This window comes from Bemisia tabaci, chromosome 3 (genome assembly GCF_918797505.1).
Source record: "Bemisia tabaci chromosome 3, PGI_BMITA_v3".
In the NCBI taxonomy this organism is placed as follows: Eukaryota; Metazoa; Arthropoda; class Insecta; order Hemiptera; family Aleyrodidae; genus Bemisia; species Bemisia tabaci.
Window position 1 is genome coordinate 11154167 of NC_092795.1, and position 15624 is coordinate 11169790.

A 15624-nucleotide genomic window follows, 5' to 3' on the forward strand; every position below is an offset into this window, starting at 1 on the left:
GCCATTTTATCCCGGTAATTTTACCTCAGTCGATAAGAAATATTGGCATTTTTACCAAGGTCCAGTAAAATTACCAAGAAAGTTCAACAATTTTACCGAAATTTCTTGGTAAAATTACCATTTATGGAATTGATAATTTTACCAAGAAAAAACTGGGATCAAATAGAACCCTGAATTCTTGGTAATTTTACCCTTTTCTTAGTAAATACACCGAGATTTTTTTTTCAGTGCGGGTGGTTGGTATGGACTAAAAGGGAACAAATTATTCGTCGTTTCCCTCACGAAAAAACGTAACTTAATTTCCCGTCGCAAATCGGATATTAACCAGAAGAATATTGGGCATTTCTAACTGAAAATGTACCGATTTGTTTTCAAATTTTATGCAAAAATCAGAAAAATATTGGATAAAAATTACACGGGTACATTTTTGTAAAATAAATTAATTGTTTGAGTCAATTTAACAAGCTTGGAATGGGTTTACGTTCCTTCATCCGGGAGATGACGAATTATGGACGAACCATTTGGTTCTCCGTGTGGTACCAATAGTTAGTTATAGTTAGTTAGTTACCTCGTTTGTCCATTGCAACCACCTGATTTTACAAATAGGATTACTCCATTTCCTCTTTGTCTCCTTGGTTTATGGCTTTTTCTATAAATTTCAATAATCAACTCGCAGAAGACCAGATATAATCAAATGATGGTTTTTACTCATGGTGACTGTGAAAGTGTGAAAGATTGAAATTGTACTTAATTGAGCGATCTCAGCTTTGGATAAACTCGCACCTGCCGAGGACTCGACAAGCCAGTGACGTTTTCGTAATTTTCCGCGCGAATTCCACTTTCCATATGCTCAATATGAATTCAGGCATATTTTATGCATTTTTTATGAATAAATTAAGACGGATATCTTCATACCATCTTTCATGTTTTATTTCGCACCAGAATTTTACCGACTTATATGTATGTATAAATTTTTAATATTCATAGGTAATCAAATTTACAAAGTTTGTTTACCAAATTGCTTTAGGGCTTCTGAGAAAAGTTTTGGGCAAAAATAATAAGACACTTCTTGAATTGTATATCGATCTGTCAGCTTTACTATGTACAAATATGCATAGCATCGTACACGTGTTTGCAGAAGTTTTTATGCTATCTATAAAAATACAATAGTATATACTTAGAAAAAAGAGAAAAATATTGCACTTAAAATTGCACTCATTCTAAACAAAATTGATGGCAGTCTCTTAAATTAGCGGAATATTTACCTTTCAAATTAAATTTTCTTGCCAAAATGCAAGGGATACGAAATGTTGACGATTTGTCCTCGCCCCTTTGTAAAATAAAAATTGAGTTAAGTTTGATCATTTTTTGCTGATAGAGAGTGGGTAATTGATTCAGTGATTAACGTTTTGCAACGCAGCATTTATTACTAGAGGAATGATTGGAAAATAAATATTAAAAAACCAAAAAAATTTCAGAAGAAATAGTGAATAAAGTAACTTTCTTTTTCAATGAGCAACCCCCAACCCTTCATTTTAATGAAGAAATTTTAGAACCATTTTCAGGAACCTTCTGAAGCGTTTATCGGTTGGAACATGAGGAAATTCAGTAAATATTAGAAGGGGGAAAAGAGTTCGATTAAACTGATTACACACTGATACCTAACTGTTAACTGATAACTTAATTAAACAGTTAATTTTTCCCCAAAATGTTATTCTGCCATAATGGTATCAGTTCAATGATTTATGCATCGACTCTAAAATTTAAAAGAATCACGGGATCTAATTTTAGGACTCCATCAATTTACATCTAGGTAAATTTAAAATTAACTAGGAAATGCATCTCTTGATCGGCTTTCTACAACCTTATTATTAGACATGAATATGACCATTTGAAATTAAGAGCGAAATAATTTACATGGAACTTAAGCAGATCATCTTTTATTGAATCCGGAAATGTTAATTTCAGTCTTTATCTTTTCGTGAAAGAAGAATAAATGCTCCATCAACGAATTTAGGTATTACCTACGCTACTTTAGTAACAGATTTTAGTCTTTGAGTCCTCTCATTTAATGCTAAGTAAATTGTAACGCTAGAAAATAATATTAATCAATACCTACGTGTAGAAAAAATGGCAAGATATTTCTTAGAAACAACTGCACTTAAGCACCTATAATAAAAGTCATCAACTAGTTATAATTTTACCGCTCAGCTTTCTCAAAAATAAATTTTTCAGTATAGGTGCAGTTGGCTCGCTCCTTATAAAAAAAAAAAAAAAAAAAAAAAAAAAAAAAAAAAAAAAAAAAATGAAACTACGAGCGGAAATTTTGAAACACCACGACTGAGATGCTTGGTTTTCGAGCGAGGCCTTCGATACTTGTCTCTTACTTCATTTTATTTGTTTTCTTCTTTTTTTCTCGTGTTAAATTTACCTTACGTTGACATTTTTTAGCAGTTCCATGAGATACCCAAGTGGCAGTGATCGCGATAAGTTGCAATTTCACCGGACAACGTACCTCGATTTCATCTATTTATTGCAATAATATCGGATATAAAATTTCGATAGCTTGAACTTTCATGGCACGAATTTGCAATACAATCGTGATTTTATCGACGGCGATTTATCACAATATTATCGAGCAAAAAATTGTGATAAATTGAGATAAAATTTCAAGCTTATGGAACGCGATTTCATGGAGATAAAATTGCGACAAGATCGAGGATATCGAGGATAATCGCTCAGATGTTGATGACGTCTTCGCGATTTATTGCCAAAAAATTGTAAAAAAATCGCAACTTAATTATAAAATATCGCGATTTGATCGTTGAGGAATGCTATACTTGGGTAGTCATGAAAGGGCGCTGGCATTCCAATTAATAGACAGTCTTGGTGTGAGCCTCAGAGTGGGCCTCGTGGGAGGTTGACTGTCCGGAGGCCTGGTGGACGCCCGTGACGTAGACGGGCTGCCTAGCGGCGGCGTAGCGGACCTGGGCGGCGGCGGCGGGGACCGGGATGCCGCGCAGCTGGGCCGCGTAGTCGGGAATCAGCGCCTGCTGGACGGGAACTGGGCTGTAGATCGGCTGGTGGGAGATCCGCGCTGCGTAGAACTGCGGCTCTGAGACGAGCCCGGTGGAGTAGTATTGCCGCGGGCCGGAGTCGTAGAACGCCTGTTGGTAGTAGGCCGGCGCCGCCGAGTATACTCTCCGTGACGCTGCCTCGGAGGACGCGGACTCCTGGCTACCCGATTCCGACTTGACGTAGGAGTTGGCGACGTGGCCTACGTTCCCGACCCTGGCGTCGGCCAGCTTGTTGTCCACCACGACGGCGTCCAGACCGGAAGAGGCTACGCCGGAAGAAGACACGCCGGACCCGGAGGTGGAAGCGCTAGAGGCTGAAGAGTACTTGGAGGCGTCGGAGGCGGCGTACTTGGAGCTGGAGCTGGAGGCGTCGGAGGCGGCGTACTTGGAGCTGGAGCTGGAGGCGTCGTTGACGTACTTGGCGGGGGCGGGCTCGGCGAAACCGAAGCGGAGGGGCGAGGAGGTGTCGGCGGCGTACTTCTGTTGGTTCCACTTGAGGGCGGTGGCGTCGGCCCACTTCTGAGCGGGGAGCTCGGCCCATTTTTGGGTGGGAAACTCGGACCACCTAAGGCCGGAGGCGTCGATGAGCTTCAGGGCCTCGGGACGGGTCACCTGAGAAAAGAGGAAATGTGAATCGGTTAATTTGTAATAAAATCTTGTTCTGAGAAGAGTGGTTTCATTTCAATGACACTCTCGGTGAATTCACTTCCAAAGAGAGTTGGTGTCTCAAAAAATTGTGAGGGTGAATTAGTGCATTTACATGTTACAGTAATTATCATCAATAATACAGTCAAAAGACAGAGGAATACATTGCAAAATCGACGGGTTGGAATTTTACATGGTTTTCTGAGAGACAGGATTTGTAGACAACAGAAGGGAAACTATGTACGAAATAGCTAGTAGTATGTAAGTATTGCCGCATGGAGGATATTGTTTGGCCTACTTCAAAAATTGAAGGAGAAATGAACTGCAGTCTGCACTCTGCAGAGTGTAACTAATGGGACGGGAATGTTACTGCATGAGAAATGCTACTGCAATCTATCGTTGCTGTTGGATAGCACTACGGAATAATTGACCAATAGACAGGGTAAGAATTCAACTACCACAATACATGTTTTCCCACCAATATTAGACGCAGAACACGTTGAACGTATCAAAGATGTCCAAATATTTTCATACGAGAGTAATCAGCGTTTTTTGTTGACTTTAGGATTAGCACAAGATGATGAACATTTTTTTTTAGTGTCAATAGTTGAATGACAAAAACACAAATGACGCGACAGGTGTGCAACTTATGGTCCTTCTTATTTGCACGTGCACTTGTTAACACCTCGCTTGAAGCTGATTTCTGAACTTCCTGTCGCCTGAATCGATCTCTCCGTAAAATATTAAAGAGGAAACATATAACGTTGTGCTTTACTTTATACCTTGTCTACTCCGGGCTGATTGTTGAATTTGATAGGCAAAGAGATAGACAAAGAAGACACAGAGGAAATGGAGCGTTTCTATTGGTGGAAACGGGTGGTCGTAATAGACGAAGAAGTTAAATAATAGTCCAACTAACGGCAACCCACGTAAGGCCCTGTAGCCGGTCTATCATTTTACCCCTTACCACCGGTTTTGACCAAAAGGATCGACATTTTTCTCTTTGCCTTCTTTTATATGCTCTTGTCTATCAGTTTCAAAAATCAGCCCGCTACAGCCGCTGTCAAACATAAAAACGCTGACTATCTTTCACTCGAGTCGAATTTGGAAATGTCCAACTTGTACAGCGTAGGTACTTCACATGAACGCATTTAAATCAAAATTAACTATATCCATTATGACATGAGCCCTGCCACACATGCACTGGAAAAAAACACATTGGATCTAGAGTCCAGACTCTTGAAAACATCGACAAGAAAAAATATTCTTGATTCATTCAGATGAAAGCTTAGATCAAAAGGAAATTAAGAGGCTGGGCTCTTGATTTAAGCTTAAATCTGATTGAATCAAGAGTATTTTTTCTTGTCGATGTTTTTAAGAGTCTGGACTCCAGATCCGATGTGTTTTTTTTCCAGTGTGTATTCTTATGGATCTCAGGGCTTATGACAGAGTGGGAATACTTCCTTTTGATTCAAACACGTCCGAATGTTGGCAAGAAAACATGTATCATGGCGTTTAATCTCTCACCTTATCATGGAGTCCATCACAAGAATGCGGTACCTCGGTAGAGTAGACGGCGTAGGCGGGCTGGGGTTCCGGAGCGGGGGCGACCTGGGTGAAGAAGAGGGTGGGCGGCTGGTGGACGACCTTAGCGGTGTCGCGGACGACCTCGGTGGCGGTGCCCTGGACGAGGGCGGTCTGGGGGGCGGCCGGGTAGTGGAAGAGCCCCACGGCGGCGGGCGGGTGCGAGTAGACGTCCGCGGGGGCTGGAGCGTAGGGCGGGTAGACGGGGAGGGCGGCGGCGGTGGCGGCCGGCGTCTGGAGGACCTCCACGCTGGCGGCCGGCTGGAGAGCCAGGGGTTGGTAGAGCACCGGGGGAGCGATGGCTGCGGGGGCGGCTTGCACCAGGGAGCTCCCGCTGCTCACGCCTGAGGATCCGGAGGCGCTGCTGACGGCCGAGGAACCTGCAATGGAATTTCCGGTTCTTTAGCTTTTTGGAACTTTGACTGCTCGATCAGATACAATACAGGGTGTCCGAAAATTCGTCGCTTGGCTAACATGAGGGCGTAAGTACACATTGAGATGAGCCCGGAAAAGCATTGAATTGTATGGAAGACAGGGTTCATTGCAGAGTGTAGTTACGCCCTTATGTCGGGTAGGCGACGAAATAACGTACTTAACTTTCAGGATCGATTTTTCGATTCAAAATATAACTATTTTCCCCAATACTTACATACACGAAAACGCTTCATATATGAGCTATGCGCTTCCAAAGTTGCCATTTTTTTCTTTCAAATTGATTTAACTCCTCGTTATTTTGTCGTAAGTAGCTGAAACCTTGTGTAGGGAGGTGTTTTTTTAGCGTACTATTAATTTAGACGCTGATTAATGGACGGAGAAAAAAACTTCGTGCATGGGACCCGAAGTTGAGGTCATATGGATCTCTGAGGTTTTCGAAGTACGTATCCGAAAACTTGAGGTCCAGCTGCCGAAGTTCGGGTCAGACATCTAAAGCCCTTTGGTATGCACTGAAGTACTTCAGATGTGTGACCCGAACCACGTGGTGTGTACCGATCGAGGAACTTCAGATGTCGAACACGAACTTCGGCAGCTGGACCTTAAGTTTTCGGATCAGAAAACTTCAGAGAGCCATATGACCTCAACTTCGGGTCCCACACACGAAGTACTTTTCTCTGTGTATACACAAGGCAAATGACTTATTCGGCGTAATAGGAGATTAGTCTTAATACTTACTTTGTTGATCATGCTGTTGCTGCTGATGTTGCTGCACCTGCTGAACTTGCTGGACCTGCTGCTGCTGCTGCGTTGGAGCTCCTGGTGTTGCTGGTGACTCACCTGCTGGTCGTGCTGCCGCCTGATCTGCTCCTGTTGATGTTGCTGATGGCTCACTTGCTGGTCATGTTGCTGCCTGGCCAGGTGCTGCTGCTGCTGCTCGTGGAGTTGCTGTTGCTCGTGCTGAACGCGGGACAGCTCCTGCTGTTGGTGCTGCTGAATCAGCTGGTTCCTGGCCTGCTCCTGCTGCTGCTGCACGCGGGACAGCTCAGCCTGCTGGTGCGCCTGCTGCTGTATCAGCTGGGTCCGGGCCTGCTCCTGTTGCTGTTGCTGTATCAACTGACTCCGGGCTTGCTCCTGCTGCTGCTGCACGCGGGATAGCTCAGCCTGTTGGTGCGCTTGCTGCTGCTGCGTGCTGGAGGCGCTGGAGACAGCGCTGCTGGTGGAGGAGGCGCTCTTGAACTGGTGGACGGCGGACCCGCCGGAGGATGAGGCGGAAGATGAGGATGAAGAGGACCCCACGGCGGCAGGGAAGACGTTGGGGACATTGACGGGGTGAGCGGAGAGTGGGACGGCGACAGGCGCGGGGGAGGCGGGGATGACGGAGCGCTGTTCGTGGCGGATGGAGTAGGCGAAGTTATTGCCGACTCGGTCCGATTTGACGACGGCCTGCTCGGAGATGGGCACCGCCACCTCTCCGGCCAGCGTCAGACCCATCAGCGGGAACAGGAACCATAACTGTAACGAAAAAGGGATGTTCTTTTAGTCATTTCAATGTGGGAGCAAATACTCCTCACTCAACACTGGAAAAAAAACACGTTGGATCTAGAGTCCAGACTCTTGAAAACATTGACAAGAAAAAGGACTCTTGATTCAATCAGATTTAAGCTTAAATCAAAAGGAAATCCGCTCAAATTAAGAGGCTTGGCTCTTGATTTAAGCTTAAATCTGATTGAATCAAGAGTATTTTTTCTTGTCGATGTTTTCAAGAGTCTGGACTCTAGATCCAATGTGTTTTTTTTCTCCAGTGAAAAATGGACACCATATAGATTGCTGAGGAGCAACATCGCCTGTCTGCAAACTGACCATTTCCCATATATGCCCATTGGATCGTTAACGACCCATCGCAGTTTTTTACTTTTAGTGTTAGTGTAAATTAGGGAATTTCATGTGCTCAACACAGGATAATCCATGTCAGGGATATAGCCAAGCGTATTTTATTTTTGTTGTGCCTCAACACCTGTTTACCCTGTCGACATAACGTCAAAAACAACAAGTAAATAAAAAGTAAATTTAAAAAAAAAAAAATAGTTTTGGGCGTATATGGTCATAGGACGAAGAAAAAACTTCGCTATTCTTGTGATTATAAAGTTAGGATTGCATTATTTGTTAACACAATCTGATTGCAGTAGACGCACGAGTCATAAGACAGTAAGTTGGAATTGTTGAGCCAACGTGCGTTGAAAACCTAGGATAGGTTCCTGAATGGTCGTTACTAGTCTTTCACCAAACAGCGTATCTCTATGAGGGAAAATCGTGCTCACATGAGCTTTTTTCCCTCTGCACTCAGATTTTCAGCTTTATGTTGATTTTTAACGCACTTTGGCTGCAAAATTCTGACTTACTAATTTTCCCTGGTAAAAATTGGCAGTAGAATCTGTGTTCCAAAATACCATAGACCAAAAGCCGGCTGTAAGATTTTCAATAGCTTCTATAGCCGGCTGCACAATTTCTTATAGCCTTTTATAGCCGATGGCGATTAAGCAACAGCCAGGCGATAAAGTGTATGCTAAATGTTACTAATTACGGATGCTAGGACTTAGTGAATTTTTGGACTACCGCTCTATTTTTTGGCCGTAGTATCTTGATTTATTTTGCGCGGAAAGCTCCGTACTTTTGAAGGATGCCTGCCATTCCTAATATGTTGGAGCGCCTTCAATTTCGTATGATACTGTGCAATACCTCTGGTGTGAAATAGTTGCTTCAAGCGCCGTGGCACGCTGCGGCGCGGCGGGCGGGCAGCCAGCGCGAAAAGCGCATTAGCGCCTACAAACCTAACAGGGATACTTCACGCATTGCGCAATGCGTGAAGTATCCCTGTTAGGTTTGTAGGCGCTAGTGCGCGCTTATCGCTAGCAGCACGCTGCGCGCCGCTCCGCTCTGTGTTAGGCTCCAATATATAATCTCGCGGAGTCAGAGGTTTTTCAACTCATGATTTTGAAATGTTTGCACATCCTATATGGATTATTCTCATTTAAATTGATGAAAAAAAATATGTATTACAGGAAAATATAATGTGTGTGTTGTAAATATTAAGGTGGTTCCGTATCAAACTTAATGTTTTCCAAAGCACACGAATTTCTACACAATTTCTTAAAGCCTTTTATAGCCGATGGCGATAAAGTGTAAAGCCCGGCGATAGGAACTATAGCCCGGCTGTATACTTTTTTATCGCTTTGTATAGCCCGGCTATATGATTTGCTCCGCTTTCTACAGCCAGCTATATGATTTTCTATTGCCTTCTTTAGCCGGCTTTTGGAATTCCTATGGTATTTTGAAACGCAGCTCCTATCGCCAATTTTTACCACGGTATATAAATTGCAGCTTCATTACAACACTTTCATGCAAAATTGGAAAAAGTTATAAACAACAGCCTGCGTATTTCATACTCAAGAGTGGAGCAAAGTCGCCAAATCATTTTTGTCAAAATTGTCAGTACGCGGTATTGCTCCTTTACCCTCGAGATTGCAATGAGGAGCAGATATTTTTGGCTCTTTTACGAAAGAGCCTATTCGCATAGGATCATCATCAATCATGATCTACTGAACAAGTTAATAAATATCGTCAACAGCATAGTCTCTTGAAATACACAAAAAATGACTTTCATTTAAATGATTTGCGTGGCAGAGTAGGAGTGTGATTCTAGATCCAAGATCTTGCACACAAATAAAAAAAAGTATTATTAGTTGCCAGATTCTTGATCGTATGATCCTCAGGAAACCTACCTTAGTAGTAAAGGTTACAACAAATTGCAATTACATGGCAAGATTATTGCTAGGTATTGCATGGAAGTGTTGTCTATGTTGTCTATTTGCTAATTGAAGGGGCTCGTATACTATTAAAAATTGCACTGAAGTTGAAATAAGTTGCAAGTTTCGCATTGCAAATTATCTACCTTCCTCCGTCATGAAACTCATTTTGACGATTATGCGTAAAACCGGTATTAATTAACCAAACGATGCATAAATATTGCAATACCATGGTAAAAAATTACAATTTTATTGCATCAAATCACTATTCGATTTCAATATTATCGTTGCTCTGTGCTACTTGGGTAAAAACGAGTGTTAGATTTCCGCCAGTGTTAATCTTGCAAATCGTTACGTTTACCAGCCGCGTCAAGGAAGCACGGTAAAAAATGTAGGACTATGCTGCTGCACTAAGGAAAAACGCCGTATGAACCTTCAGGCGTTGCCAGATTTCTTTTGATAAAACACGAATTTCTTGGGAAACATGTGGATATTTTTTCCTCCAATTTTTCAGATAATTTTGTTAGCGTTTTTATCTAAAGTTCCTGAAAATTTCAAGGAATTTGCATAAGTTTCTTCAGAAATGAACGCTTTATCGAGGGAATTTTGGCAACTCTCGAATGTTCATACGGCGTTCTTCCTTAGCACGGCAGTATATGGCATAGAGAGTTCCTAGGGACCATAAGCAAATAGGAATCTGGTAACCGCTGACATTATTTTTTCTGAGCATGACAAGTGTAACCCCAGTATTTTTCAGTTTTTCAGCCAGTTTTGTCCTTGATAAGATCTCTGAATCTCGAGCTTAAGACTAACATCTCTAATGTTAAAGTGGATCCACCATTTCTATCATCGTAAAACAGTGAAAATGTTTCGCGCAAGCACGGTGAGGACCTTTAATAACATCGCTCCCCTGGCGAAAAGGCCTATCTCGATTCCTCCATGAGCCCCAGAGAGCATGGATTTATAAGTAAAGCAGGGCTCACGAGAGAAATTGAGATGGTGAGTGGAATGCGCAAGCGCAAAGGTGGGAATGATGAAAATCGGGTGGCCGGTGAAATTTATCCCCTGAAAAGTGGGAATATAGATGCTAAGCCTATCCATTCATAACACGGCGACTATGAAAAGCGAAACTCATTGCATGATCCGCAATCCGATACGGTGCTCATTTGAATTTTAAATCATGCGCCCAGTCCTCGTCCAGCTGGTCGGTGGCCGTCGACAACTTGCCATGGTGTCCCCGACGACGCACAGTGGGACGAGTCAATTAGAGAGGTCGCACATGAAATTTTTCACTAAATTTTGATGTTAAATTGAATTTAAGGGGTGGTTCTGGAAGAACATTTTACGAGAAAACCAATGGAACCTCTTTTAGAACCTCAAAGTTTTGTATACATGGAGTTATAAGCGTTTGAAGTTTTCGAATTTTGTCCGAGCTATCCTATTAACTCGATTTACTGTGCGACGAACGGTAGGATTTTCCGAGTGGCCCGAACCAACCGCCGCACAGGAGATCAAGCCTTTGCCAGAGGTTGGGATTGAATTTTTTGGCTAACATACTGCGAATTTCGATGATAATTCCATCACATTTGAAATTCCAAGGGGTGCTTCTGAAGGAGTTTTTACGAGAAAATCAATTCACTCTCAAAACCTTGACGCCTTGTATTCACGGAGTTAAAAGCTTTTAAAGGTCCTAAAATTTGCCCGACTTCCCTCATCGACACGTTCCATTGTGCGACGAACCGGCTCTTGGGTCGCGGTTATTTTTAGTTGCGTCCACTTCCTTGTCACTATAAATACACTCTCTTGCACTCGCTGCAGGTGTGCATCCTTAGTTTTCACCGGTTTCACACCGGATTTAAGACCATAAATCTCAACAGTTATAATCTGCCATGCCAAGAGAGAACTATGTATGAGCATCTAAATTTTTGCCAGATCCAGCCCCCCCCCCCCCCCCCCCCGAAGAAACGCACGATCATTGCTTATTTTAATGCAAAAGAATAATGTTTTAACCATTTTTTCCAGTGAGGTTATGAAGAGGTCATGAAAAGGAATGAATATTACTTTATGTAGAAGAATTTATTGCTTTGAAAGTTGTCGTTGGAAATTAAAATGAATGCAATTTTTTTAATTGTCCAAAACTTTGCTCACAGGAGTATCGCTACTAGTTTCCTTTGAGATTTTCAGTTCTGCTCTATTTTTAGCAAATTTAACTCATTAAAAAATTCAAATAAAGAAATACACCAGTTTTCTGACATATTCGTAATTTAATAGAGGAAATTTGACAACGCTTGGATTTTCATGTGGCATTTTTCCGTAGCACGCCAGCACTTGTTTCTATGCTGTTTAAATACCTACATGTAACAATCGAAAAGTGCGTGCGCAGCTTGAAACCTACAGTTCGTCAAATTCCGCTAGAACTAGAATTTTTTCTTCCCTTTCTGATGATCTCGTTGGGTTTGCTGCATAATTAGTTCAACGTATGAGCATCCCGGTGGACCCATGATAGATCTTTGATTCTGCGGCCGTGGTTTCAAGAAATACGAATGCATCGGGGAGGGTGGCAATTTTCGAGAATATTTTTCATTGATGGGTTTTACTATCATGACAAAAGACACTAAATAAATTTCGGGAAGGAACGGTTTTTTGGTGAAGATGTATAAAAGAAGGTGTACAGAAGAAAGGATTTCTAGTTTTCAAACTTCGAATTTTAATCATCTCCCAGCGATGACTAAACAATACTTGTAAAAAAAAAGTCCTCAATGAAAAAAAATAAGAATTGTATGCATGTTTTTTTTTTTTTTTTTTTTTTTTTTTTTTTTTTTTAAATAAGTGAATAAGTATGGAAAACTGCTGAATTTCACAGCACCAATACTCGAGAAACTTTACTTAAAAGTACTATTTTACCACTTCGTCAGCACAATTCGAATTCCGTGTTTAGTGTTTTTCCCCCTTAAAGGTAAATTATGTGTTTAATAAATTTCTTATCAGGTCGTATTAGGAAGCTTTTCCCAAATTTTAAATTAAATAAAGTTAGGATTTCATATGTAAAATGTTCAATGCAAGAACAATGTAACTCAGTAATAAGTATGAACGATGTTTCGTTTTCAAAAAAATATTGAATTCCTGATATATATATATAATTTTATGTAACGACGATCAGCTATATATAGTTTTCAAAACTTTTACATGAGTACCTATTACCAGAGACACGAATGTTAGCTTTTCTGACTTTATGAATTTGAAGAATCGCTTTGAAAAACCTTTATATTTACGCCCCTGACATTACGAAAGTGATCGACGGATGGGCCAATAGGATTTCAAGTTCCGAGAGTAGATTTAACAGTTGTGAAGAAGACGCGGGCTATAGATATGATCCCACAACATGGCTTAAAAAGAGAGTATTCACTTATTCAGCGGCTCTCTAAGCCAGCTTATCCTCTTAAGAGGACTGCATTTTTCAACCAGGAACTACTATTTTCCAGCTAACTGTAGAAACAATGGATGTGCCATTCGTATCCCTACACAGTTGAGTGCTTTTATAAATGTGTCAAAAATTGCGGATCCTAATTGCAAAATGTAGTCCAATTGTTCCTGGGTCACTAACAAGTGAAGTTTTTGCCGGAAATTTAAATGACGATCCTATTCGTCGCATGGCATCAGTGACCAGCGCTAAAAATTAAAACGCCTTCAATTTTACGTGTATGCAATCTAGGCAGCCACAGAGCAGGAATAGTTGTATCTTTTCCGGCGTTATCATTTACGTTACGTAGAAAGGGGACAGCAGTGCGCTTCTTTCCATAAACTCTTGCACAACTTAAGAATGTAAATGGTGCCTCATAAAAATTTCAATGGAAAAAGCACAATAAACATATCGTAAAATCGAGTCCGAAGTGAGATATGAATGCTATTCCGGTCCTAAAAAAATTAACACGCCACGAATTCAGAAAAAAAGGAAAAAATATAAGCTTCAAATTAATCAGATTGAATTGATTCTTTTCCATTAAATCACACTGTGACGATGGCGTACATTTAAATTAACGATATTTTAAAATTCTAAATTTCTTCTAAAAAACTTTTAAGCTCACTAGTATTGTTTTCTAACGCAGGAGAAAACTTGTGTGGACCAGAATGCATGCAGTTCACAAAATATGGAAACGTATCCTTTTTTCTATTTTAACGGGAGTTGTCTAAAAATATGAATATCTGAAATGGGAGATGACCAAAGAAGTTTTCACCGCATTTAAGTCCGCACTAAATTAGAGACTAAGGAAACACATAATGTATTGCTCAAATTTAAATCTGGTTTAGTGACTGGTGGCACTTTGTACCATGTAGACAGATATAAGGAAACACTTGTAGTAGTTACGTTTAATTTAAATAAAATTCCTTTAAAAAAAATAAATAAATAAAAAAATAAAAAAAAACAATATTAACAATTTTTCTTGAAAATCAGTGATTTGTCGAAGAAAATTTAACAACTCCTGAAGGCTCATACGACGTTTTTCCTTAGCGCGGCAGAACAGGCCCCGGATTCGAATCCCGGTGGTGGTGACAAAATGGAACAGAGTGGATCTGCAGAAACAGATTCCACTTGGCCTTAATCCCTGAAAATTTGAAATCTTGGAGAATGGATGTGCACTAACCCTAACCCGCTGCTCATTCAAGGTTGCAGAATCCTCAAATGGATTTAAGACCTCAATTATATAAAAAAATAATAAAATTAAAAAAAAAATTAAAAATAAAAACATAAAAAAAATTTTTAAAAAAATAATAAAAAAAAATTAAAAATCGTCTAGCTCGGAGTTCTTGGAGGAAGATTTATCTTCACTAGGGAAGCACAATCGAAAACACACATCTCAATTTCAAAGTCACAAAAGCTCAGCTGTTGTTTTGGAGGAAATCTACTATTTGCAATTTACTATTCGCGTTTTTTGATTTTCACCTTCTATGTAGTATTGGAGGCACAGCGAATACAATAAAAAGTTGATTTTTCTATTTCACAGCTTTACGTACCTGTCGTAACATTCTCCTCTCGAAAACACAACCAACCACTTAACAAACTATAACGACAACTGAAGGCCGAATGGTAGCTTATCATTTATATACGTAGCGAATCAGGGGAAATCTTTCACTCCTTTTCCATATGGGATGTTGGTGAAAAGCGAAAGAGAGGGAAACGAGGGATGAGCGAGAAATTAAGAGAGGAAGAGAGACGCGGGGAGGCGGAGAGGACGAGGAAAAGAGCAGGGTCAAAAGCTTGACCAATCCCGAGCTGGAGCCATGAGGAGAAATTAAATAGGTAGTCGCGATGATAGATAACCGCGGGGAATGGGAAAATGGGTGTTGAGTGGTTCGATACATCGATTGTCTATTTTTCTGCAATGATATCCGTGTCCTCGCGAGGGAAACATCGATGCTCGATGTATCGTGGAAAACAATCGTAAAGTTGCTCAGACGGGAGAATGCAGTCCGAGAATTGTAGCGATAGTTGCGGGACACTCAGGGATCCAGATGTGAAGATGCTGTGCGATGTTGCACTATCGCTTGAGAACTTTCAAGTGCATTGACTTTTACTGCCACCGTGCTTGGGAAAAACGCCATATCGACGGTGAAACTACCAAACCACGTATCTCGGTTTGCGACGTCGCAGACTTCCTGTCATACTTTATTTTTTAAATGAAAAACTACTTAACATCCAGTCTTGAAAATTTCTGTGATTTTTCCTCTTTGTGCGGAGAAAATTCTGTGAAAATTTCAAGGAATGCTGTTAATTTGTTTTCCTTTTAAAAAATAAAATGTGAGCGTAGATTTTTAAACACAGCAAACGAGATACGTGGTTTGGTAGTTTCACCGTCGATATGAGCGTTCGACGTTGACAAAGTCTCTACCATAAAGTGCGACTTTTCCATCTTTAATTTTATTACGCCTTTTTTTTACAAGAGTGAAAGTTAAAAATAGTGTCGGAATTTTGTTAAAAAGAAAAAATGTACAAAAGAAGTAGCATAACCACCCACTTAGATTTGGACTGCATTTTGCAATTTGGAACTATGAATTCTGGCCCGACTTAAAAACAACGTATG